The sequence below is a fragment of the Lepidothrix coronata genome, unplaced genomic scaffold (assembly GCF_001604755.1).
Source record: "Lepidothrix coronata isolate B3197 unplaced genomic scaffold, Lepidothrix_coronata-1.0 Scaffold121, whole genome shotgun sequence".
Lineage (NCBI taxonomy): Eukaryota > Metazoa > Chordata > Aves > Passeriformes > Pipridae > Lepidothrix > Lepidothrix coronata.
In genome coordinates, this window is record NW_016690301.1 from 1,081,350 (window position 1) to 1,107,337 (window position 25,988).

A 25,988-nucleotide genomic window follows, 5' to 3' on the forward strand; every position below is an offset into this window, starting at 1 on the left:
CAGCTCTGACATTTACGGTATGATTGTTGCTCTGCTCAGATCCTTCTCTGATCTATCGATCTGTGCTTTCTGCTCCGCTGGCAAAGTATTTCATCCTCGTGTATGAATCCTTGAAATTAGTGAAAGGCATCACCATAATTTTTTGATGTAAATTGGAGATTCTCAAAGCGAAAGGCTGTTATTCCTGCAGGAAAAAATGTGACCCAGCCCCCAACCCTGGCATCATTCATCCAAAAGCAGAAGCACCTCGTGTACAAGATTTAAGTGCCGGCTCATGTTCTGAATTTGTTTTCCCCTCTCATTAGCAGGGTTGGAAAAATAGTCAGAGTTGAGAAAGAGCTGTCTTGCATAGTGATGGCAAATGCAGCTTTTGATGCCATCCCACACTCTCTGGGTGTGAAATACCAGAGGCTGGGAAATTATCCCACACTACCTGTGTTCAGCTGGTAGGAGTCTCCTGTGCTCTGCTACCACTAAGCTCAGCATAGGCAGGTCTGAACTGAGGGTGCTTCCCTCCTCTGCACCACTACAGGAATGTAGAAATGCAGACTGTAAGTCTAAAATATGTTAAATGTGATATTTATATATAATACTAAATAATATAAAATAAAACAATAAATCCCAGTAAATTAGTTTTTAATTGATAAAGGAATTGATAAGTGATTTCTGCAGAAATTGTGCAGATGCAGGTCAAGGTGGCAGTGGCTAAATTTTTTTAATTTCAGCACTCGAAATACTTAGTGCCATCTTGAAATTATTTTGGAAGCTATAGTCCATCTCTCAGATGAAACATGTTTATATTATTAAACATAATGACAGATGTATTTTTTCATGTTTGCCACGAATAGAACCAGAGAAGCACTCAACAGTGAGGGAACAACATCTATGCTGACTCCCATATATTATATTTTCCCTTCATTTGGAGAAGTGGAATTTCTCACTCGTAGGAGACCAGGCTGCTGGGACTTACAAAATCTGTGCTGATCATGACGATAACAGACTGTGCAATACATGGAAAAAGTATTTTGCCAAAAGCTTCCCTAGCAAAAGGAGATTTGCTCCATTTAAAAAGTTTCGGACCTAAGACACTATTAATGTTCTCTTAAGAAAAGAGATCCTGCTTGAAATATCACATGGATTTCTTAAAAAAACATGGAGGGTTAAGATGGTAGGAGAAAAAAGTGGTTTTACAGGAACTGTTTATTTATTAACCAAGGCACACATTCGTACTCATGTACTCTGGAAATGGATCAGATGTGCTGGCAGAAGATCAAGGATCACAGAGAAGCTTAATATGATTTGCCATTTTTATATAGGATTCTGTCTCATAACTATTAAGAAGAAGTCATTGATAGCTGCCATAAAGGAAGAGGACAGCCACTCCCCAGGAAACCCAAATTAACAGTAATATGCATAAAATACTGGAATTCATACTGGATGCCAAGAAGAATAAAAAAAAAGCATGAGTCCATGAATAAGAGACTTACTGCTCTTTAAAAAAACCTCTCCTTTAGAGCAATTTGGAACTGAGTTAAATGTGCTGACAAATGCTGCCTGGAAACAGTGAAAATTGTGAATGTTTTTGTGTTGCTGTTTAAACATATCTGAATTTTAAGGATAGAACACATATATGAAGAGAAGAATGAAAAATGAAAAAAAAAATCTTGGGAAACTAGTTCTAAAGAGAGGGAAAACTCATGAGAGTTAGATTGAAAATGATCGTTAGCATTTGCCATTTTTCCTAGGGACTTAAAATTATTTTCAGTTGGTATTTTTATTAGAGACTCTGCACAATGCAAAACATTAGGAAATCTGCAATGTGTTTTCCTTGCTTTTTCAGTCATAAACAGGAAAGGATGCCTAACATTTCCTCATATATAGATATGAGGAAAAATTGATGATTGGAAAAATTCTCAGGGAATTTCTATCTTCCACCTTTATTTCCAGAGGATCAATCAAACTAAGGAAGAAGAGGGTCCAGTTGCACTATAATTGGTTATATAAAGACTTTTTTGGGTCTCAGTGACTTATTAATTGTGTCAGTGACTGTCAAGGATCAGGTGCACAGGGTCAGGTGCACAGCAGTTCCTCTTTTTCTCAGACTAATATATCCACAATCAAGAATTGTTGTTTGTAGTAGGATTATACAGTTTACAGATCATGTGAGACGTGAGTTTAGACATTCCTAACCTGGCTCAAGAGATGATATTTTATCTTAAAAAGTCAAGTTTAGGGGGAGCTTCCCCTGGTGTGCCTTGGTCTGTTGTCTGCCTTCAGTCATAGCAGGGACTTCTCCTCTGCTCCATGTCCATGTCGTGCTTTTCTACATAACTGGTCACCAATGAGAAGGATGAATTTTTCAGGAGTGATGGATATTATCCATCCCACTGGATAATCCAAGTTATCCTGACACCTTTATTGTCTTAGATACTTGTGCATTAGTTGTAATCCCGCTGTGCCTGCAGCCCACCCTGCTGTCACTGGGATAGATGTGCTGTTTGGAAGGCATTTTCATCACCTTGGAGTGAACGTGGTGTCTCTGTCCCATGCTGCAGAAGCAAGGCCTTTATAAATAACAGTAGAAGATGTATCTGAATAAATTCTTAGATAAAAACTTCCAAAATTACACTTTTTGTTAACTACAAAATACTTCCTCCTCTCTTAACGTCAACGTCCGGCTGCGTGTGACGTTGTCATTTTTTCAGAGATGATTCTCGTTCTTCCAGAAAGAACATGTATTAATTTTTTAAAGCCATATTTACAAGTAACCTACATAAGACCTGCTGATATCTTGAATTTTCATAAGGTATTCTTTTATGAATTACAGATTCATAAAATGTCTCATTAACTGTAGGCTGGGTAATTGAATGTTTCGTGGCTACTCCTGGTGTTTCCCCCAAGAAACTGCAGTAAACAAGCTTTTGTCTTCATTTGAAAGACATTCAGCTAAAAAAAGATGGATGATAGAGGCCTGCCTACTTTTCAGGGTTTTTTCCTTTTCTTTCTTTCTTTTATAAACTCTGACTGAATTTCTTATGGTTTATTCTTCATCCACCTGTAAAATGCTTTAATATTTTAATTTATTTAAGGCTACTAAAATTACTGACTTTCACAATATTCAGAATTTTTAGCTGTACAGAGTGAGCAAAAGTCTCTGCCTGAATATATAACTGAATATATACTGCTAAGCCAGCAGCACTAAGAGAAGTGTAATAGCCAAAAATTACTTGTGCTGTTACAGTTCATAAAGTCTTGCTCATCTGATGAGGAAACCTTTACCATGAACTTAATACAAGTGGAATCTGAGCTGTTTAACTTTCCTAGTCCCTTAAATGCACTTTAAAGCAGCATCTGATTCTTCAGCTGTCCTAAAACCTGTACCAGACTTGAATAGCCACACTCACCTGTGTTTAGTTTCTGGTTAATATTTTCACTCGATATATTTGAATGGGGCTTATTCAAATAGCAAATAAACTGTTTATCATTTTGACATTTTTTTTCGTTCAATTTGAAGCTCTTAAGTGTGTTGAGGAAGAAAACTTCCTTAATGTGAACAGAGTCACTTCAATTACACCTGCTGTTGTCACCTAGTTGTGTGCAAGTCAGTTTGAACGAAGAGTGGTTTAACTGAGAACTGAACTTTTTTAAACAGCTGTACATATGCTGTGTGTATGCGGGGGAAAAAAATCAAAGTCCTCCTCCCAGTTCTTGGAGAACTCAATGTGTAAACCTTCATCTCATTCAGATGGCCAAATTTTTCACACGCAAAGATTCCTCAGAAACCTTGGGAAATCTTTAAGTTCCTCTGTAAAAGGTCAAAATGGATTTTCCGAGTGGAAAAATTGCTGATCCAAATCAGTGTCTCAGCTATTTATCCCTAATAAAGGGACCCTAAAAATTGCATGTTATTAAAATATTATGACTTGGCGGGGGGAGAGGGTGATTATCTTAATGAGGAAAAGCAGAAAAACTGTCCCCTGCTTCCATGTTTGTTTTCCAGACTCTCTTTTTTTTAGATAAAGTATTCTGCTCAGTTAAAAAAAAGATCATTTTTCTAAAAATCGTAGGAAAGAAAGAGAACATCAGAACACCAACTATTATTATATAGGTAGCTAGAGAGAGGGATCACATTTCTATGAGTCCCAGAGTTTTTGTTAAACTACTGATGTCTTTTCTATTTAGATGCATATAAAATAAACAACACAAATTTAATATACATATATAATATATATATAAATAAATGTAATTGATTATCTGATAAAAACTTTAGCCTTTATTCCAAATTTATTAGCATTATTCTCATTTATAATATATTGATATTCTCCATTGTGACACAAACACAATAGGAGTCCTCATATTGTTAAAAAAAAAAAAGATATCAAATCTGGAGAACAATTATTCACTGTAGTTGCCTGTAATCTTCCAGAATCTTTTTCCTTTTTGTGCAGATATTTTCTTATAAATACATTAATAAAGAGCAAATCTAAACAAGATAAGAAGAAAAAACTGGAAGCCTTCTCGATACATTTTCTTCCTCACAGCAGGAATTACAAAATAATTTTGTTTCTTTTTTCCAGTTCTTTGCTGTTGCCCAGCCAACACCTGAGGGATCACAAACAAACCTGGAAGTAAGTAATTAAAATTCAAAGCTTCAGCATTCAGATACTTTTTATACTTTCTTTTGCTTCCAACTAGCAAAGAATTTTCCAGACAAGCTTTTAATTAACAGGTGAGTTTAATTGATATGTGAATTTTCTGCAAATGGGAAGGATATCAGTGAGCAGTAGGGGAGGACTCTTTCATACTCACAGTTTAAGACCATTAGTTTATTTTCACATTGATAAACCTGTTTTCTTCAGTGAGTAAATAAAACAGAAAATACAAGTATTGGGAAGAGCTGAGGTGGAGTGAACTAGAATGATGCTGTCTTTCATAGCACCTCCTCACAGAAAACTCTACCTCAGCTCTGCCTGACAGAGGTTAGCCTCTGATCTTGGGTGAAAAACAAGTGATGGAAATTCATAGGCACCATAAGCAGTCTGTTGTGCTTAAATAAACTGCATTGATTTCATTAGGTTGGGACTAATTTCACCTAAGTTCACCCAAGAAATACAGGTGCCCCTTTGATTTGTATTCCAGCCAGTGGAGAGTCAGAAGTGTTGTTGAATCCTACTTAAAATGAGAAGAGTCACCTTCCATAGGTGGCTAAAAATCTGGTGTCAAAATGCCCTAATGTAGACCACTACAATTAATTTTCTAACATGAATCTTCCTTGCTGCAATTTCAGACTGTTGGGTTGTTTGTGGTTTTCTATTGGTTGTGTTTTTTTGGCTTACCAGGCTTGTGGAATTGTAAGTGTGGTTTGGGTTTTGGGGGCTTTTTAAATGGTTGATTTCTGAAAGCAGACCAAAATGTTGTGCAATTTGATCGTGCACTCTTTGTTGTGAAATCAGCTGTTTCAAGCCACTTAAGCCATGCAGTGCACTGGAGGCATTTTATGAGTTAGAGAATCAACCAGCCAAAGAGTTTCCTGTGATTTAAGGCAGTAGTAGGACAGCACACCCACTTGTTCATGGAAAGGTTTATTTCCTCCTCCCCCATTACTGCTCCAGCTCCATGAGTCTGGTGGGAGAGTTGGGGAGGAACCAACAGTGCAGTGTAGTTAACATGCTCTGACATGGAGTTCCTTATTTTCATCTTCCCGACGCTCTTTTTGGGTATTTGTTGCTATATTTATTTGACTCAGTATACTTACGTTTGTAAGAAAGGGATTTCTTTGAACAAGAGTGACTTAATTGGGTATTTAATATAAAATTGTCTTGCAATTGGATTGTACAAGCTCCCACATGTGTATTTATAAATTCTTTTATTCTTGTGAAGACAGCCTAGCTTTTCTCTGAGAGTATTTAGTCTGTCTTTGTGAAATACAATCTTTCCAAGAAGAAAAACATAGAGATTAGTATTAAAAAATGTATTTTTCAGTGAGGCACATTTCTTGTAATAAACATTAAAATTACTCCAGCCTTTCAAATGACTTTTAGAATTTTCCATTATATAGTTCCTTTCAGGTAAAACTAAGGATATGGTTAAATAGGACGTGATATTGGATTCGTAAGGAAAGACCCAGCAGTTTTCTGCTGCAGAAAATATCAGGTACACATTTTAGGAAAAATGTCAAGCTGTCTTTCCAAAGTTATTGTTGTCCCTTAGAAACTTCATCCCTCCTTCCTCACAGGCAGTGGAAAGGAATAGTCTTTCCTGAGGGCTTTCTGGTAGGATGGTCATAGGAGACAACTTTTGTCTGTGTGTTAATCAGCAGAGGGACAGTGTCACATGCAGCACTTGGCCTCTCCTGGGATCATAATATTCTGGCTGTAGGGTGGCCTTTGGCTTGGTTGCAGTCAGCATTTGTAACTTTGCTGGTTATATTTGACAGTGAAGTGGGGGGGGTTGTTTCTTTTACTTTTTTTTGGGGGGGTTGTTTGGTTTTGTTTAGCATGCAGTTGAATCTATGGATTACTTGGAGTAAGCAAAGGGGAAATTTTTGTTATTTTCCATGTCAGACCTCTGAAATTCAGGCTTAGGATGTTGCCTTTCTGTCTTGATGGTTTATTTTGTTTGGTATCAATTACATTTATTTTTTTTTTCCTGTTCAACATATTAAAAAAAACCTAAAAAAGGCAAAGTGGTAGGAAAGGGCTGTGCAATGTAATCTGCTGATGCTACTTAACTCCATCTCTCAGCACATGAAAACCTGCCTGCTTCATGAAAAGCACAGCTCATTTAATTAGCCCCTCATTTCCACGAATCTCATAGTCCAAATGTATCCTCCTGTCAAATGGGCTTGCCTTTATAAGCTGCAATCCATCACAGCCATGATAGAGGAAGGGAAATTCTAGCTAGAGAAGCATTTTGTTCTCCAATTCCTAGTGCCTACCAAACCAGCTTCCATATTTTTCATTCGCTCTGTGTATTTATTTCTTTAGAAATCAACATGAGCAATGATGGCTACAACACAGCTATACATGTATAATTCGGGTTGTATTTGAGTACATAAACTTAAATTTTGAGGCTCAGACAAGAACTTGAGAATTCAACCACCCATCTAATTACCAAACGCTCGTCCCCGTGCACTGACCAGCCAGGGAACGTGTCTCTCTCTCCTTCTAAAACAGATGGAGCTTTCAGTGTGCTGTAAGGTCACCAAATTCAAGCTGTTACAAACCAAAAACCAATTCCAAAGTTTTTCAGCTCTCACAGAGATGGCTTTGCCAAGCAACCCACTCTGCTGTAATGTGGAGGAGCGGGTGTAGCAGACACGGTGGTGGCAGAATGTCACCGGGCGTCCGGGAGGCTGATCTAAGTCACTGCTTGGGACCAATCCAAGGATCGGAGAGCAAAGGCTTAAAGCCACCTTTAACTTCCCAGGAGTTGAATTTGGCATCATAACACTAACCCAAAGAGCTGGCTCAAAGCTTTAGGAAATTGTAGAATATGTGAGAGCAAGCTGTGAAGATTTAATCCAGATAATATCACAGTGGTATAACGATGGGCTGGGGTAGCAACTGGGAGATTTGGCAGGGGCTGTGTTGTAAGATGGCCAGCATTTCCTTCTCCAGGGTTATTATTTCTTTGTTAAAATAAAAGATAGGTTGTTAAAACAAATATTTTCCAAGTATTTCACCGTATACTGAACAGTGAGCACCGCTGTACACTGAGAAACAAATTAATGAATCAAACATTGCAGCACTATCCACAGGGGCTCGTTTAAAAGCAAATGCATGACAGAGCTGGAAACCAGCTTAAATGCAAATGAGCCAATGTGATGAAATCTGTAATGTTTGATTCATTAATTTGTCTCTCATCGTACAGCAGTGATCATTGTTTAGTGTGTGCTACTAATGAAAGACTTTTGCAGATAAGGATTTCCAACTTTCTAGATGAGCTTTAATTTAAAGTTCTGTCACAAAACCTTTCATGACCATGAGATTCTTGCATCTGTAGTAATTATTTTCATAAAAAAAGTAATATTTAACATATATAGTAGTTTTCTTGCTATGTAGGCTAGCAGATGGAAAGAAGGAGAGCCAGCATCATCTGATCCTCTAGTTTTCCAAAGGCCACCAGCAGTTAATATGTTATAGTTAAAAGAAGAAAAACAGCAGAAAAAATAAAATCTTGGCTATGTGATGAAATAGAAAAGCCCCCCTCCCAGTCTTGAGAAAGAGTTACATTTCAGATTTTAATCTACAGTAGAATCACAACTGAATGCCCAAAAGGGGTGGAGGAGGGTGGTCAGTGTTGTTGTTCCCCTTTTGTAGAAGTTAAACTGTGAAATGTCAGTTTGATGGATATTCTGGTAATGTATATTCAGTTCTGCATAGCAGTGACATCAGCCTCTATTTTTCTGCTCCTTAACTCTCAGCCTGGAGTTGTGACTCTGTTCTCAGTCATTCACATGACTGTAAGATTGGGGAAGACAGAACAGAAAAGGATTGTCAAATTAAATAGCCACTGTAAAGCATTTATCAATTTGGGCTCTAATGGCAAAGAAAATTCTACTTCAGTCTTAGCATTTACAATCTTATCTACAGAAATTTTTACAGGGTGGGTTTTTTTTTTGCTGTTTTTTGGTTTGGTTTTTTGGTGATTTTTTTTTGTTAAGATTCATCAATATGATGGTGGCTTTGATTAGGAAGTATCTCCACGTGACATTTTAGAGAGATGAGTGGCATTAACCTCACAGCACACCAGAAAAAAAGAAAGAGAGAAGTCTTTTGTAGCATATCAGCAGCACATAATAAAAAACTGGCTTGCTTAGGAATCACATTTCTGAGATTCTTGTTCCAAATCCAAACATGCACCAGGCCAATCTGTCTATTTATTTCCATTCTGTATTTACAGTGGGGTGACATTTAGGCAAGTACAGTGCTAATTGCCTTGCAGGTACCTCTCAGTATTGACATCTACAATTAATCACAAAGCAGGCACGCTCTTGATTCCAACCTACCCATTTTTATCACATCACCATAGAAATGGGAAATATTTACCAGCTTCTGAAGGAATTTTTTTCTGACAGGACAGTTGCTGCTCTCTTGGCTTTTTCTGAGATTGCAAACTAAGATGTCAAATATTGTCTGCTACAAAGCAGCCAGGTCTTGAGGGCAACTAGAGAAGGTTGTAATGTCATTAGTAATGACATATAAAGGGTTTTTCTGTGGAAATGACTGTCTAAAATAATAGAAAATCTGGTCCTGCTGTAAACAGAATTTGGTTTTCATGGCTCACTATATGCTGAAGCAAAACAATGCACGCTTTTTTCAATGGCTACCAAAATTACTTGAAAATGAGGATTGAAATAGGTGTTTACAAATGTATGAATCATGTTTAAGATTTCCTCAATGAAAAGTTTCTGGAGACTTCTGTCCTTAAACATGGAGTAAGCTGTCAGGATGAAATTTTAGAAAACCAAAGAACGAAAGAAAAAAACCCCAAGTGCAAAGATATTAGAAAGTAAATTCCATGAATATTTCATTTCTGTTTTCATCCAGCATTGAACATGTGTTAGACTTCAATTTTTTTGCTTAAATCTCTTTTTCTATATATAGCTTTTTCTGTGCTAGCCACTTAGTTTTTAGCTTGCCCAGCACCATTTAAACTCCATTTCTGCCTACCATCCTATCTTAGTGTATCTCAATGGTGCTATTTATTCTGTCTGGATTCAAAATTATTTTGAAATTTCTTGGAAGAAAATAGCTAATTTTTTAGTCCATTAATAGCTAGTTCTGTTCTGCTAAAGCCAGTGGCAAAAATCCTCCTTGTGTCAGTGATTCACAGCCAAGACCCAAGAATGCTGCAGTGTATTTTGCATCAAACTATAGCTTTACCTGCCTGTTTTCCTTTAATTCAGTTAAAAATAATTTCTGTAGCTGTTTTTGAACTTAGCAAACCAGTATTTTGTGTATTAGCCGCATATTCTACCCTAGAACCAGTAGGACATTTAATTACCTATTCTGCGTCCCTCTTTTTGAATGCATTGCCCCCTATTCTCTGTGATTAGAAATACAATATCGAGTGAGTTTTCCACCCAGGGCATGATGATTTGTGTGGCTTCTCTCTGACAAGACAACTGTGCATTTTCTGGGTAGGCGTGGGAGCAGTGTGATAAAGAGCTGGGCAGGGGAGCCCTTGTGCCTTCCAGCCCAGAGGTAAAGTGCAGGTGTGCTGCTGGAGGTACATCTGGGAGGAACACAGCACAAGGGTCGAAGAGGCAGGCTCAGGAGCTGGCTGGAGGCAGCCAGTGGTCTTGAAATATTCATTTCCTTTAGTCACTCAACTGTTTGCACAGTTTTGGCACCAAAGGGTTAACACAGAAACAGCAGGAACAGAGAGTAAGTTAATTTTGTGCATAGAGGGATTTTTTTTTTTGGTCTTTCTTCCTTTGTGTTTTTTGTATTATTCATTTCTGTCTATTGTAGTAGAGTCTTTGAAGTCCTACCTAGCATGCTGGTTTTTTCTTCAAAAACAGTTTTGGCTTATTTTGAGATTCACAGCTTCGTTGTGGCTCTTATGTTGATGAAGCATTTTCTCATGGTCATGTTTATTTCCATTTGTGGATCTATTGCTTCTCTCCTGAATGTTGTTCTATTTCTTAGCAGCCTCTTTTCACCATCTCTTTTAGCATGTCCAATCCTTTACATCAGTCTTTTGGAGGGTTTAATTCCTCAATTCTTCAGCTGATGGTATCAGACCTGTTTATGTTACTGGGCACAGCCAAAGAATTATAACTTGTATGCGCCGTTCCGCTTCATGCACATGTTTATTAGTAAGCCAGTAATGTTGTAAGAAGTTGCACCAGTCATTGCCTGATGTAGTGAGCAAAAATTACAGGAGAGTAATTCAAAAATGTGTTATCTCAAGAGAACTCTCTCTTCAAGCTACGGCAGGTGGTTTTAGCTAGTTAAAGAAAACTTTTTAAACTCTCCCTTTTCAGGTTATTTTAAGGTGTTGTAGAAGTTTTACAAAATCAAAAGGTGTTATTGCGAAACAACTGAACTAACCACTTCACCAGCCACTAGAGATTTTATTTCAGCATTTTCCAGAGTGTTTCCGTTGAACAACAAAATGTTGCACTTTACTCACATTCTGGTTTAATGTTATGCAAAGTAGCTTTCAAAAGGGACAGTCACTGCTTGTAGTCCACAGTCTATATCCAAGGACATTTTTAGTTTTTTCCATTAAGTGTTTAGGAAATGACTTTGTAGTTTATGTATAGGCACGAGAAAACAAAGAAACTCAAAACTAACACAAAAGTTGCCGTTGTGTAAAAGCATTTCCAAGGTAACTGACCTGTATGTTTAAGATCTTGGAAGAGCAAGCACTGGGATGGTTTGAAGGCTCCAACAAGGTGTGAACAGTTCCCTAGTTACTACACCACACCATAGACTGCTCTGTCTGAGGAGTGCAAAGATCTGTGAGCTCAGGAGCTGGGAGCATTCCTGGCAGGATTCCTGGCAGGATTTCTGGCAGGGCTGCAGCTGCCTGTGTACAGCACTGTCTGAGTGCCACTGTGCCCTGGCTGATGTAAAACAGATTCTCTGGGCTAATGCTGTTCCATGGAGTCAAAAATGGCAGTGAAGTTTATTAGTTTTATTCTTGTCATCTTTTTTAAGGACTCTGCTCTAAACAGACTACAGTATATGACAGAAAGGTTGAGTGACTGGTTTTCTTGAAGTACAAATAAAACTAGAACAAACTTTAATTTCAAAAGATATTTTAATTGGAGCTGAGCTGGGAAAGATGATGAGAAACATCTACACTCTACTGGAAATTTTGCTGTCATGGCCAGCTTCTCCCTAGCCATGGAGCCTTGACAAAAAGAAAAAAAATCTTTGCTCTAAGGGCAGTCCAGCACTGGAGCAGGCTGCTCAGACAGGTTGTGGAGTGTCCATCCTTGCATTCTTTCTAGTCTGTGTTGATCTCAGGGTTGGGACAGACAACTTCCCAAGGTCCCATTCAGGCTCATTTGTTGTCATCTCCTCTGTTGGTAACCCCACATAGTGCCTGTGCTGCCTTTTCCAGCAGGGAGCTGTTCAGGAATAACAGCACTGCTTAACTCGCAGTCAGCACCTTCCTGGGAATGAATCTCACAGTATCTCTGAGAGGAGATACAGGTGATTTGGGGGGAACTGGGACAGAGTGAGCTGAAGGAACTTGTTAAAGGTTACCCAGCTGGGCAGTTGATTTGGGGGGAACTGGGACAGAGTGAGCTGAAGGAACTTGTTAAAGGTTACCCAGCTGGGCAGTTGAAGAGTTGGTGACAGGCAATGAATCTCCTGCTTCCCAGGAATCTCCTGCTGTTCCCTTTCTACATGGTGTATAATTGTAGAGGTGCATGGGCTGGCTGCAGGTGTGTTCCTGAGCCACATGGCATCATGCTAAAGACCCAGGAGGAGAGCAGCTGCTGCTGTGGTCCTGTGTCCGTGGACTCCTCAGCAGGGCTGATTGGTTTGGATCAGGCTGCCCCAGGCAAACTGGTTCTGGTTCTGGCTACCTTGTTCTGGGCAACACAAGTCCACTGCATCATCCTCAGTTCTATGTTCTGGACTTGCCTGCTGCTGTTCCATGAGAGGGGCAATTTAGTTTTGTGTTCATGTCATAAAGAGGTTACTAGATATTTTTTTTTTACCATGCTTTACAGAAAGACTTCTGAGAAAACATGGAAACCCAATGAGTATTAAAATCTCCCGTCTGTCAGAGAAAGCACAGGAGCCAGGATGGCCTCTGAACCAGTCATCTGAGAAGCTTAAAGTACTTAAAAACCCCACAAAGTGAAGTCCATAAAACTAGATGAGCTGTAGCACCTTATCACAGCATTCTTAGTGCCTTCTAGATATTTCAGGAGAGTGCACAGGAGCTACCCTGCAACTGTTTCCAAACCAAGTAAGTGCTCACAGCACACGTTATGATGAGTTATGTGTGGTGTGTAGTTCTTCTTAGAGGCTGGTTCAACCCTTTGTGTAAGTTATGAGTGTTATTAGCAATAGAAATTGATCCCATGAAAGCAGAAAAACATAAATAGATCAGTTCTGAAGACTCATTACCAGGATAAGCGAATACAATGTATTATGTTGTGTAATGGATTCTTTTATTTAATTTTTAAGTACCACATAGCTGATCAATCAAAAAGCACTAGTACTGCCCATTTTCCTCTCGTGCAAAATTTAATTTAATTCCCATGAAGGATCTTTAAGAAATAATATCAGGAATTGCAGTAAATGTTGAAAGACATTGTACATAAAAACCTCACAGATTTCTAGTTAGTTAAGTGGTCTTTCTTTAGATCTGAGTTTCCCCTCTTTGTGTTGTAAAACACATGACTAAACCAATTTGGTGTTTAATCCCCAGAATATGCTGTGAACCTCGCCTGTCTGTTTTTGTGTCAGTGCTTACTTGACTATGACTCCAGATGTGAAAAAAATGGAATAGTAATAAGTCCCTTGCTTATATTTGATATGCGATTTTTAGATGGTTTATGCTATTTCCATATATACATTTGCTGAGAACTAGTCTTTAAAATTACTTTTTACTTATCTTCATGACTCTAGACTTTGAAGTAATACTTCAATGACAGCTGAACTGAGACATTTTAACAGGGGCTGAACAGACCTCTCGGTATTCTGTACCACGCTAAAGAACTCCTTCCCTCTTGAAAGTTTTATCATGTAGGAGGCTATTAAAGTTACGAGTTTAGGCTGAGGCATGAATAAATCCTGAGTCGTCCTGATGATGTCATTACAGTGGTCAATAAAATACATGGAAGCAAAGGCTTTCCATGTTAGGAAGATCAGCTAACCAAATCAGGATACACGAGCAATTAACTCTTTAATTAAGATGAATGGGTGACATTAACCCTCCTTAAACCCTGCTCGTCAGCATTTACAAATAGAAAAAGACGGATGTCTCCTTCCCAGGAAATCCAGCTTTTATTTTTCATCCTTTGACAGCGTCTCATTCTTTCCACCTTGTAAACAAATTCGCTGATGAGCACTGCCAACCACGGAGATTTAAACAGCCCAGTTCAATCAGTGCTAGTGCTCAGAGGTGATGTATACGGATTTAATTTATTTTCTCAGCAAGTTACATTGAATCCATGTTTCTAATTAAGAAAAAATAAAGGGCTTTTGATGCCCAAATATATAAGATCATATGAATTCAATCAGCATGACATGTCAGAGGCCACATAATTAAGTACTATGAAACTTCTTGCCTTTGAAGTGGGTTATTAGTTCTGACAAAGGTGTGTGTGAAGGAATAAAGTCTCAGTTCTCTGTCCTTGCAAATCAGAATAATCTGTCTGGAAGCAGATAGATTATCTCTCCCTCCTTTTAATACATATATTGCAGTATATTTTCAGAAACAATCAAATTTCCCAGTGATTGAGATGCTATTGCCCTTTTGTAATCCTAAAAAATTGGAGTTTTCCCACTAATACAGTCAGTTTATTGCTGCTTTCTATTTTTAATGATATATGGTGGATATACAAATTCTGGAAAGGAGTAGTCTGTTTTCCTACTACCTGTATTCAAATAGCATATCCCACATGTGCAGGACACAGGTTGGAATCAACACAACTGCTGAAAACAGGAAATTAGTACAGTTTGCACTAATAATCCTTCACGTGTATAATGTTTCAGGTACAACTTTTATCTGCATTGATGTTACTGTTGGTGATTTTTGAGAAGCAGAATTTTGCAAGGCAATATTAGGATATAGCTTTTTACTTCAGTAACAAGATCTTTGCTCAGAGTCAGAAATGCCAAGCGTGTATTTAAACCCAGCCTCTCTGAAGAACAGAAAGGCTGTATCAACTTTCCTCTCATAGCTGAAAAAAACCAAGTTCCCTCCATCTCTTGTTTCAGGTGCAGCAAAGAAACAGAAAAGTTTCTCTTTGAACGTAAATTTTGGTATTGTCGTTGTTTTCACAGCAGTTAAGAATAATGATGGTTTCAGCTTTCATATAAACTCACTCTCACATTAAGAGTAGTAGTCCAATTGTTTTCTTGAAATATCATCTCCCTGTCATGACCCTAATGCCTCTATATTCCTGCTGCTGGTGTCAGGTACATGGAATTATTCAGATGCATTTCTTGTCCCTATTGTGCAAAGTTCTGTTAATCACAAGCCTCATCCAACAGATGAATCTTATGAGTTGCTTTGCCAAGACTATTTTAGTTTCTTTTTATTAAAAAAAAAATTAGTTTGAGAATTGTGGAGACATATATATATGAAGAGGGAAATAGAAGGGTTAAGACTAAATATATGATTTCACAACATGTGAAGGGTTAGGACCCTGTTTTAGGATGTGGAGAAGTTGGTGGCTTTATCCCAGAGATGTAGCAGAGGGACTTTCCATTCAGGAAGTCCTTAATGATCCAGACATATCCAGAACTGGCTTTAACTTTGCTCAGCTACATCCAGAGAAGCAGAATTGAAATCTTGCCCCAATTTAAACAGCAGAAACAGAATAGCATGGCAGCAGAAGAGTATTCATGACTCCCTTTTCTGGGTTGAAAAACAATGGAGACTTTTATGAAATCATGTGACTTTTTGATCCCTTGACATGGTTACATGTAGTGAGGCTGGGTGGGATGTGGGGGAAGGACAAGACCAGGGGAGAAATGGTGTTATTTGCGATGTGTAAACAGAAGTTCCCATCTCTTTTGGGGTTATGATTTCTCTCCTCTGCTTAGGCAAGTTCTGGCTCCAGTGTTTTTCCCACTGTGTGGCTGCTGCCATGCAAGACTGGAACGTGAGGACATAATCCCTGCAAGCTATTTTTGTCCTGCTGTACTCATGGCAGAGGGCCTGGGAGTACCTATGATATATATATGACACTGTTGCTTGCAGTACCCACAGCCTGAGGCGTGTTACCCAGCAGTGCAGTCTGCAGCAGGACATTCACATACACAATTAAAACATCCTCACTTAGCAGCTTGTAGCTCTGTTCCCTGAAAAAAAGAAGGTCCAAAAGCTTCCCTATTTGGGAATACTGTTACAGAGAATGTGGTTGAAACGCTGGGGAGATCAGCTGAGGAGGTGGATGATGACAGGGAAATAGCCATCTGTGTTTCAAGCAGATTTTTTGGATTCCTGACAGAAAATGGAATAATGTGGCTGTTTGATCTGCCCCACAATTGTCTTACCCACAAGTCCAGTCGAGGGAGATATTCTTTCAAAAGCTTCACATGGTACAAACCTACATGTACAGAGAAAGACGCAAGGATGTAATTAGAAAAAGGGCAAAAGCCCAAACTACACAGATTTCATAAGTGATCTCTTGCAGTTATTAAAATGTTTTGGCTTTGTAACATAACACAGATCTGCAGTTTTGCCAAAACCTGGATGCAGGGCCTCAGGGGAGGGGACAGTGTCACTGTTGGAGCCTGGGGAGCAGTTGGGCAGGGGGTGCTGCTGCCTGGGCCCAGCTGACGTGGGCAGAGACGTCTGTCTGTCTGCAGTGGGGGGGTATGATGGGGGCAGGCACCATCCACACTCCTCTGTGTTTCCTTCTGTTGTGCCACTGGAATACAGACTGATGGATTCTCTAGCAAAATTCTAAAATGAGGAACAAAAACAATGTTTTATGAGCATGAGTAGCTTTACAGCATGTTGGTATGATGGCTTTTCATACTTCTAATGCTTATTTATAGTTAAACTTGTCACCAAGTTCCCATGTTTTGATTATAATTTCCATCACTTTGAGTTTAGAAGGCTCAAGAGGATTGCACTGGGGTGTGAGGGTGCTTTTAACTTCCAAGTCAGCCTTCCATGACGGCTCTTAACTTTCAGGTTGCTCGTGGGTTGGGCAGGGGTATCCACGTAGGTGGGTACGTGTTCAGCGCCGCTGAGTTGATAAGCTGACCTCTGCCATGGAGCTGTGGTTATCTGTGCTCATATATTAGTTTTATCACTGATAGCTGAGATATAAATACAGTGAAGGCACAGAAGCACAGGCTGGTGCAGAGCAACAACAACTCCCAGCAAGGAGCCCAGCTGCGCTGGCATCAGCCGGGGGACTCCCGCCAGCTCCGGGGGGCTCCGGGTGCTCCAGTGCTGCTGCCACCCACTTGTGCCATGGACATGGACAAAGGACTGATTGGGCAAAATAAAGCTCTGTAGTTGTAACTTTGCTTCGAATATGAAGTGCCAGTCGCTGTGTCCAATCAGGGGCACACCTTCCGGATGAGTTTGAAACGTTTGGCCTCTATATCCACGTCGTTGTGTCCCCGGAGCGATCAGGGCGGTCGCTTTTAGAGGTCAGGCTTGCAGTCAGGTTCTAAATAACAATTTAATTCTTTGCTATCTCAATTTGAAGTCATTCTGCTCCTTGAAATCTTAATAGGAAAACCACTGGAAATTTCGTATGGAAACCTTCTTTAACAGAATATCATTGCTGACAACTAAAGATGGGCATGGGACCGTCAAGGCCCAAGCAATTCAGATAGTAAACCTGTTCAGAAATTAATGTTATTTATCCATCTATATCCTAACAGTTTTTGGCAATTCCATTGCATTTTAAAGCAGGAGTATATTTATATATACCTAAGCATATGTTTCCATTTAGAGATGTAGATACAAAAAATATTTTTGAATTCATATATATATGTAGTTATAGGGAAAAGAAACTGAACTGCTCAAATTTTGCATCCAGATGGTTGGGAAATCAATGCTTATAAAAAGGCAGCACTCACCACCTACATATTTGTAAAAAGGTAAAGTAGTGCAGTTTAAAAAGGTAAGAGGACATTAGGATGGAAGATATAAAATAAAGTTCATATAATGGAAATGGAGAATAAGCAGAAAGAAAGTTGATTACTTCATTTTACAACTGACAGTTCAGTGAAGTTTCTGTTTTAATATTATGTGCAAGCCAAACTGCCAGGTTTTATTTATCATCTGATATAACTCTAGCTCTGGTCCAGGGTACTGGAAAACCTCTCTTGTAGAGTTTTACCTCTTTAACCTCAAATGAAAACTGGCATTCCATCTGGAGAGTGTCCAATGTGTCACATTTTGGTAGTCATCAACCAGCTCGCCTTATAAATCAAGAGCACTGATTAAATAATCAAGATTTTTGAAATGCCTTGAGGGAGCTGTACGTTTTTTGCATCAGTGATTAGTATTCAGTGGCAATACTGAAATCTATTTGAGCTGCAGATATAAAACTGCATTTTGCATACTAGGCATAATCAGAGAGATTATATTCAGAAAGTGTGCTTCCCTTAAGACAGCAGAAGGTTATGACTTTTGCCATGGCTCCATTGTTAGTTTAAGTGAGCTTTGTCCTTGCTGTTGTACAGCCCTCCATTCACCAGAATAAAATCTTTTCTGCAGCTGTGTACTGGGAAAATGAAAACTCTAGGTAATAACTTTCATAGGGCAGCTGGTTAAAGAAAACTGTAGCCCTTGAATGGAAAGCAATTTTAATTAAAGATCTTTTTAGTTATTAAAACTTAGTTTATATTGTGTCATTTCTTTTGTTGTTGCAAGTAAGCATTTTGTCATTTAAATCATTCCCCCAAATCACATATTACTGGCAGCAAGGGGGACTGCAGTTTACAAAAGAGACAATAGTTATTGCCTGCAAGAGAGACTGGCTAAGAAATAAGTTATTGTTCATATCAAAAAATAGAATCTAAGCCTTAAACTCAGTAATGAACTTATAAGAATTACAGTAATATAAATAAAAAAAAAATGCTCTCCTGAAAACCCGTGTGCAAAACTTTGCAGGTTGTGTCAGTCGGTTTTACCTCTCTCCTCCTTTCTGATGGGTGGGTTCTGCACCTCTGGGTCCCCCCAAGGACCTGAGGGATGAGAGCAAAGTGCACCAAAGGTAGCAGTGAGTGGGTGCTCAGTTGCCCAGAGCCTGTGAGCTCAGGTGTGTTCTCCACAGCCCTGAGCCAGCTTTGGAGTTTTCCTGGGAAACACTAAGCAGTGTGATACCCTCCCTCCTTCCAGACTCACCTTCCCAGCTCCCAGCCAAATGAAAGTGTATCTTGTTACCCTTATGATGGGCTGGAGAGAATACCTTGGAGAGTGCTGTGTTTCCCCAGGCTTGTTGGCATAGCATGCCCTTGTGTTAAGCAATTATAATTAAATTGCCCTAACCTCAAAAATTTAAAAAGTAAAAAATAATCCTTGCAACTGTCAAAAGCATGTTTGTGCCTTGATGTGCAGCGTTGCCATACATCAATCCATATATTCCACGTAAGCTCACAGTGTAATGTATAATCACACTTAATACACTCTGCATAAGTGGGCTTAATGCATGTTCATCACTGGCCTGGAGGTGATTAGAGATGATGATGTATAATCATTTGGAAGGGGGAAAGGAATGATGATGTGGGGCTGATCTGTCTCCCTTCCCAGCACTGTCCTTGCTGGATACTCTGACAGCCCTCGGTATTCACTCGTAGCCCACTGCAAGGCAATGGCAGGAGTACCAATGCTCACCCTGCCTACTCACAAACCTCCAGACCTGGGAAATCTGGGGTTTTTTTGTCTCACTGCTTTGGTTAGCCTTAGAAAGATGATAACTTCTTCTGAAAACTTTGCTTGTACCCTTAATTTATCCTGACTACAACACCACCATTGCTTCATCTGCTAAAAAAGAGAGGTTTCTCCCAGGAAATAGAGTGCATGAGTTCATGGTCTTTTGCTCATATTATTCTCACACTCCACATGAAGTTCTGCTATGATGCAGAAGGGAATTCAAGCCTTATTCCACAGGTGAGAAAGGGCACAAGAAGTAGCATGGACTCTGGCACAGCAAGCCCTTCCTTTCAGCTTTCATATCTCTGCACTGGGTTTGTGTTTTATGTTAAATGGTTACTGGGTCAAAATGCATTATGTGAGGAGAGGGTTCTGTGCTGTGAAGGAAATGGGATGAACCTGGCATAGCACCATTCCCAGGCATCCAGCTGGATTTCCTTGGAGCCCAAACAGGCAGGGTGAGATGAAGCTTTACCCAGGGCTGTCCCCTCATCTTTGTGCAGGGGCTGGCTGGGGGTTGCTGACTTGGGCCAAAGGCACACTGAGGGTCATGTGAAACATGCCCAGGCTCATGCCTGGCCCAAGTGTAACCTCTCCCCTCCTGTCCAGCAAAATCCTTAAAAATCATCCACATAATTACTTCCCTGAATGAAGCCTTCAGGCAGACAGCACTGTGGCACACACTGCTCTAGATGGGAGGCTCAAAGCATGTGAAATGTTTGCAGATTCCTGGATGAAAAGTGGTGTTGCTGCATTGTTTTGATAGATATAAAGACATCAAAACATCATTATAGACACACAAAAAATACTGGCTGAATGCAGAAAAAGGCTTGAGAGAAAAGTTTGGCTCTCCCATGCCAGGGGTGGCATTGCCTAATCATCCCAGTTGTGGTCAAAATCATACAGTCATTAAGATCCAGTTTCTAGAGTACTCAAGCAGAACTTGACATTAGGTGAAAAAAGAAAGGATTAGGATGTAAATGTAGATATTGTGCAATTTTAAGCACATTTTATTTTTTCCTAGATCAAATTCAGAGCTAATTCTGCTGGCATTTGATGTGATAGAGTATGTGGAATGCGATCTCTGTATGTTCCAGCTGAATGCTTCTTCATTTCATACAGTAAATTGGAGATTAAAGATGTTTGACCATAGTGTACTTGTTTTGGTGTTTGATGAATATACATTCTCCAGCTGCTGTTAGCCAGCTATCTGTTATTGATGCAGACTTTGTTTGTCTTACTTTTTAAGACAGCTACATTTTTAACCCCCCCATTTCTTCCTGATATTCAAAAGCAAACAGAATACTTTGTGGGAAGTTCAGCTGCTTACCTTTTAAGTTCATTATTATTCAGTGCTGTTAACTTCTAAGCTACTGCGGTTACAAATTTACTGTTAATCAGTATCTTCTAGTACGGCTAAATCCTCCTTATCTTTATTTTCATAAAATTAATACTAGAAAATAATTTGTCATTGACTCTTGTTTCATAGTCCAAGTCCCTTTCCTTTGCTTGATTTAGTCCTGATTAATACTGCTGGCATCAAGCAAAAGTTTTGGACTGAGAGCTTTATTAAAGACTTAATAAAACAATTTTGCTTTGCTTTGCCCTAAACTGTGAGATTTTCATTCTTTAGCTTTAATTGCTCAAGTTACATCTTGGCACATATAAGAGGTACAATACATGGGCAGAGAGGATTCCTAAAAGAAGGAGGAGAGAAAGACAGTTTTGTGTTTGATAGACAAAAATCAGCTTCAGAGATTTAAGGGCTCATTTGCAGGGTACAATTCATTATTAGCTGATCTTTTCAGGAACATTCCCTGCTGAGGTTTGTGAGTGTTTTGGTGGGAGTGAGCAGGGAATACTGAACACAGCCCATTGATGTGGGTATTTTAGTTCATGTGCCTCAGCTTAATACAAAACATTAAATTACTCTGCTGAATAATTAGGCATTTGTCAAAGAAAATAGATACTTATTAATGGATGATTTACCATGTTTCATCCTCTCCACGTACTTACTATTCTATTATTTAGAGTGCAATAAGTTCTCTGTATTCATCTACTCAGTTATGCACCTGAAATCCCATTCCCTTCACGTTTATATGTAGAAACTTCTGACTCCACTTTTTCTTTCTCTCCCTAGAAGCTCTCATAATTAATCAACATTATGCTTTAGTTCATGTATTATTGTGAATAGATGTTATCCTTGTAGTACAGGGAGTGCTGTGTCCAGTTCTGGGCTGCCCAGCACAAAAGAGATCTGGAGGTACTGGAGAGAGTCCAGCAAAGAGCCATTAAGGTGATAAAGGGACTGGAGCATCTCATGGAGGAGGAAAGGCTGGGAGAGCTAGGACTTTTCATCCCACTCAGCCTAGAGAGGAGGCTGTGGAGTGTCCATTTCTGGAGATATTTTGAAGCTGTGTGGGCACAGTCCTGGGCAACCAACACTAATGTGGCCTTTACTTGAGCAGGGGGTTTGGATGAGTTGACCTGCAGAGGTTCCTGCCAACCTCAGCCACTCTGTGGCTGTGTATCATGATGGTCAAACTGACCAGACAGCAACAAATGTAATGAAAAAAACCGGTGCCACCTTACGTTGACATGCACAGTTGTGTTGAGTACCTGCAATTCTCAGTAAAATATGGCCACACTGCAGCAGTAAATTTACTATAATACCAGTTGCTAAAATAGCATTTCTGAAATGAATATAAGCGATGTGAGGTATGGTAACTAAGAACATGTGACAGTCTTTCACGCTGATATCATAAATATTACTTATTGATGGAAAATGGCTTTTTTTTTTCCTGATTCTAGTGATGGGAGAAGCAGGAGGAAGTAATAAACAGGATTTGAAAGAGCTGAAAAGGAAAAAAAAAACAACAAACAAACAAAAATAAGTGGTCTGAGGTTTTTGAATGTTCTGTCTGTCGGTGGTTACATGTAAAGAATTATCTAAGCAAAAATATATTCAGCAAGTGCCATAAGTAATTGAATTATACAAGGATTAAGTGCTCAGTTTTATCGAGGGTTGAACTCCATGCTCACTGAATGCAACAGCTAGACTCTCATGGGCTTTAGCTCAAACCTCAAATAAAACAGTTTGATTAGTGCTGTTTGACCAGTATAACAGCAAGTCTGTGTGAACTTAGTCTCATGCTGTGTTTTCAGCCTTCAGTCTAATAAACTTAGTGTATGACAGTTTTAATTAGTGAAAAAGCCCTTTTGCACTTGTTTTAAACATTGGTGGATGTTTGGATCTCCTTTTCTGACTCAGCAATATTAATCTTTGCCACCTTGCAAACCAATGCTCTCCATCATAACCTGACAAGGTAAGTTGTAAATGGGATGCAATGGGACATTTCTTTTCACAAATGCAGCTGCTCAGGGCATGTACAATTCCCAGCCATCCAGTCCCTGGCAGAACCAGGAGAAAATTTGCAGGTTGTACCCAGACAGTAACAGTGCCCACCACACATCTGCAGCTGACACCGGTAAGAGGGGAAAAAGCCCCAACAACTGACAAAGTTTCTAGAAAGATTGCAGTGGCAGAAGACTAAACTTTCTCTCTGTGCTCCATAAAGTGATCTAAGGTGTTTGTGTCTCCAAGAATCATTCCAGCAATAAAATTTTGTGCACTTGTGCTCACTTAGCTGCGTTGTTTCTCCACACAGAGAGGAGGGATATCTCACCTCCCTCTCAGAACAACTGTACTCCAGCTGGCAAACACTGCTCGAGCTGAACAATTCTGACAAGTATTTATAATAAGCTATTGCAGCTGCTCCAGCTCATTCTTTGCTTTTGTATGTCAGATTTTGCATTTAGTATTTTCTTTTATGATTTCATCTGCTATACCAGCTAGATTACTCACAGATTCACTCCAAATAGTAACAACAAATTATACTACCATTAACAGAATTGTATTATGTTTCTACTAATAATGAAATATTTTTCCACAATTTGGGCTACATAAAGTGGAATAAACAGATATTCTGCTATTCCTTGGTGGCCTTGTTTCTTCTCTATAGGAGGCAGTGAGTTTTCATTTCAGCTAGCTGTCCCCAAAGTTCCTGCTATTTGGAGGCTAAGCTGTGGATGACAAACTGCAAAGCTGACAGGAAAACATGCAAGGTTGATATATAAAACAAGCCACACAGCTCGTGCTTTGACTGCTTTCAGTAAAATAAATAATACTCCCTCAGTCTGTGTAAGGCTCCTTCAGAGTTCCTTCAGCTTACATGGGGAATATTACAAATTTCTTCCGTGTAAATTTGGAATCTGAGAGCTCAGTTTTCTAAAACAAATTCAGAAAAAAAATAGTTTTCAAACCAAATTCATAAAAGGAAAAAAAAAAGCCTGTATAACTTGTTCCCAAATTGAACAAAGCTCACAGAAATTGATGGTCCCTTTCAAGAACTGTGAAAAAACGCTGTGGATATTTCCCTGGTTTAACAACCAAACAAAAACACCACTTGCTCTGCAAATTTTGCTGCAAGCACCAACAGCTTTACACCAAGATGACCCAAAGGAATTTTCCATCAAAGCAGAAGTGTGCATCACATGAGCAGGTGAAAATGTGATGGAGAAAGGTGTGATGTCTGCGTTTGCTATAAGCTTAACCCATGTCAGCCCTCCTCTAATGTGCAGCATTTTGTTTTATTTCCAGATTCCTGTGGATTTAGTAGTTGAACACTATTCTTGTGAGAAAGTGATTATTTGGCATTTGTGTACCTAATGATATGCTAATATATCCTTAGAAAAAATCAGAATTCATCTTGTCTTTTAACGTGCTGCAAAATGTACATGTAATAGAAAGGGATATTTAAAACATCTTTATTTCATTATCTCATTTATTATATTGTAGGTTGGCGACTAATTAGTATAGATATTTGAAGTTAGAGATTGAGGAAACTAAATTAGTGAGCTATAATATAATTAATCACAGAAAACTTTTGTTCAGCAGCTAATCTATTAGCTACTTCTTCGCTTCTTGTTGATACTCATAACTTTGATTAAGATTTTCGGTGCTTTATTTAACATCATAGCTTATTAATACGAAATTCACTGAAGTATCTCCTGACTCTGGAATAACATTCCCAGAAAGAATTGCAATGAAAATCCTCCTGGCTCTATACTTCAACAAGAAATAGCATAGAGAAACCACCAAGGGTCACCATGTCCTGGAGGAGGAGGCCTCAGGGTACCCAACATGCTTTTCAGTTTTTCCCTTCCCTCTGGTTATTCTCCCATGCTTTCAGATGTTCCAGCCACTGAGTATTCCAGCCACAGCTGAAAGTGGTGGAAAAAAGCAGTAATCCAAACCAGGACCAAGATTCTTGCTTTAGAAACCTAAAGCAAGGAGAGTGCAAGGGCAGAGCTCAGTGGTGTTTTGTGAGCACCCCTGAACTGCTCACATGTCCTCAAGCGGGATGGGGTCTGCATTCTGCCCCTGGTTTAATAGGAGCTGGAGACTTCCTCTTTCTTTACTTCCTCTTTCTTTACTTCCTCTTTCTTTACTTCCTCTGCTATTCCTGTCCTTTCATTTACCTACAAAGATTATCTCTGAGAAGCGGAAATACTGGTAAGATTTCAGTATTGAAAATAAATTGTCCCCTAATAAAGTTCCTGGGCATTATCCTGGCCATTTATGGTGGAATGACTACATCAGTGGAACCAAGGGAAGGGCCACACATGTGATTTATCTGGACTTCTGTAATGCCTTTGACATGGTCCCCCACAACATCCTGCTCCCTGAATCGGAGAGAGATGGAGTCAATGGGTGGATTGTTAGATGGATAAGAAATTGGTTGGATGTTCACATCCAGAGGGTAGTGGTCAACAGCTCAAAGTCCCAGTGGATATCAGTGGCAAGTGGTGTCCCTCAGGGGTCTGTACTGGGACCAGTGCAATTTAATGTCTGCATTAATGACATAGAAAATGGGATTGAGTGCACCCTCAGTGAATTTGCAGCTGACACCAAGCTGAGTGGTGTGGTTGCCTCACCTAAGGATGGGATGTCATCCAGGGGGACCTGGACAAGCTCGAGCTTGGCCCATGGGAATCTCATGGGGTTTAATGACTTAGGGCTGGTGGTGCACCTGGGTGGGGGCAACCCCAGGGATCAACCCAGGCTGGGGATCAACAGTCCAAGAGCTGCCCTGGGGAGAAGGACTTGGGGGTGCTGGTGGGTGAGAGGCTGGACATGCCCCAGCAATGGGCACTCACAGCCCAGAAAGCCAAACATGTGCTGGGCTGCATCACAAGCAGTGTGGGCAGCAGGGGAGGGGGGATTCTGCCCTGCTCAGGTGAGACTCCCCTGCAGAGCTGCCTCCAGCCCTGGGGAACAGCACAGGAAGGACAGGGAGCTGTTGGAGCGAGTCCAGAGGAGGCCCCAAGATGATCAGAGGGATGGAGCAGCTCTGCTGGGAGGAAAGGCTGGG

At 39.7% G+C, this 25,988-nt stretch overlaps 1 protein-coding gene across 5 annotated transcripts in view; it reads left to right on the forward strand.

Annotated features, from left to right (window-relative positions):
• TENM2 (teneurin transmembrane protein 2) overlaps positions 1-25,988 on the forward strand; it is a 900,957-nt gene that overhangs the window by 231,089 nt on the left and 643,880 nt on the right. For all 5 annotated transcript variants that reach the window (XM_017825633.1, XM_017825634.1, XM_017825631.1 and 2 more), the window contains one exon: positions 4,578-4,628. The gene's annotated coding sequence lies outside the window, so the exon portion shown is untranslated. The remainder of the gene's footprint in view (positions 1-4,577; positions 4,629-25,988) is intronic.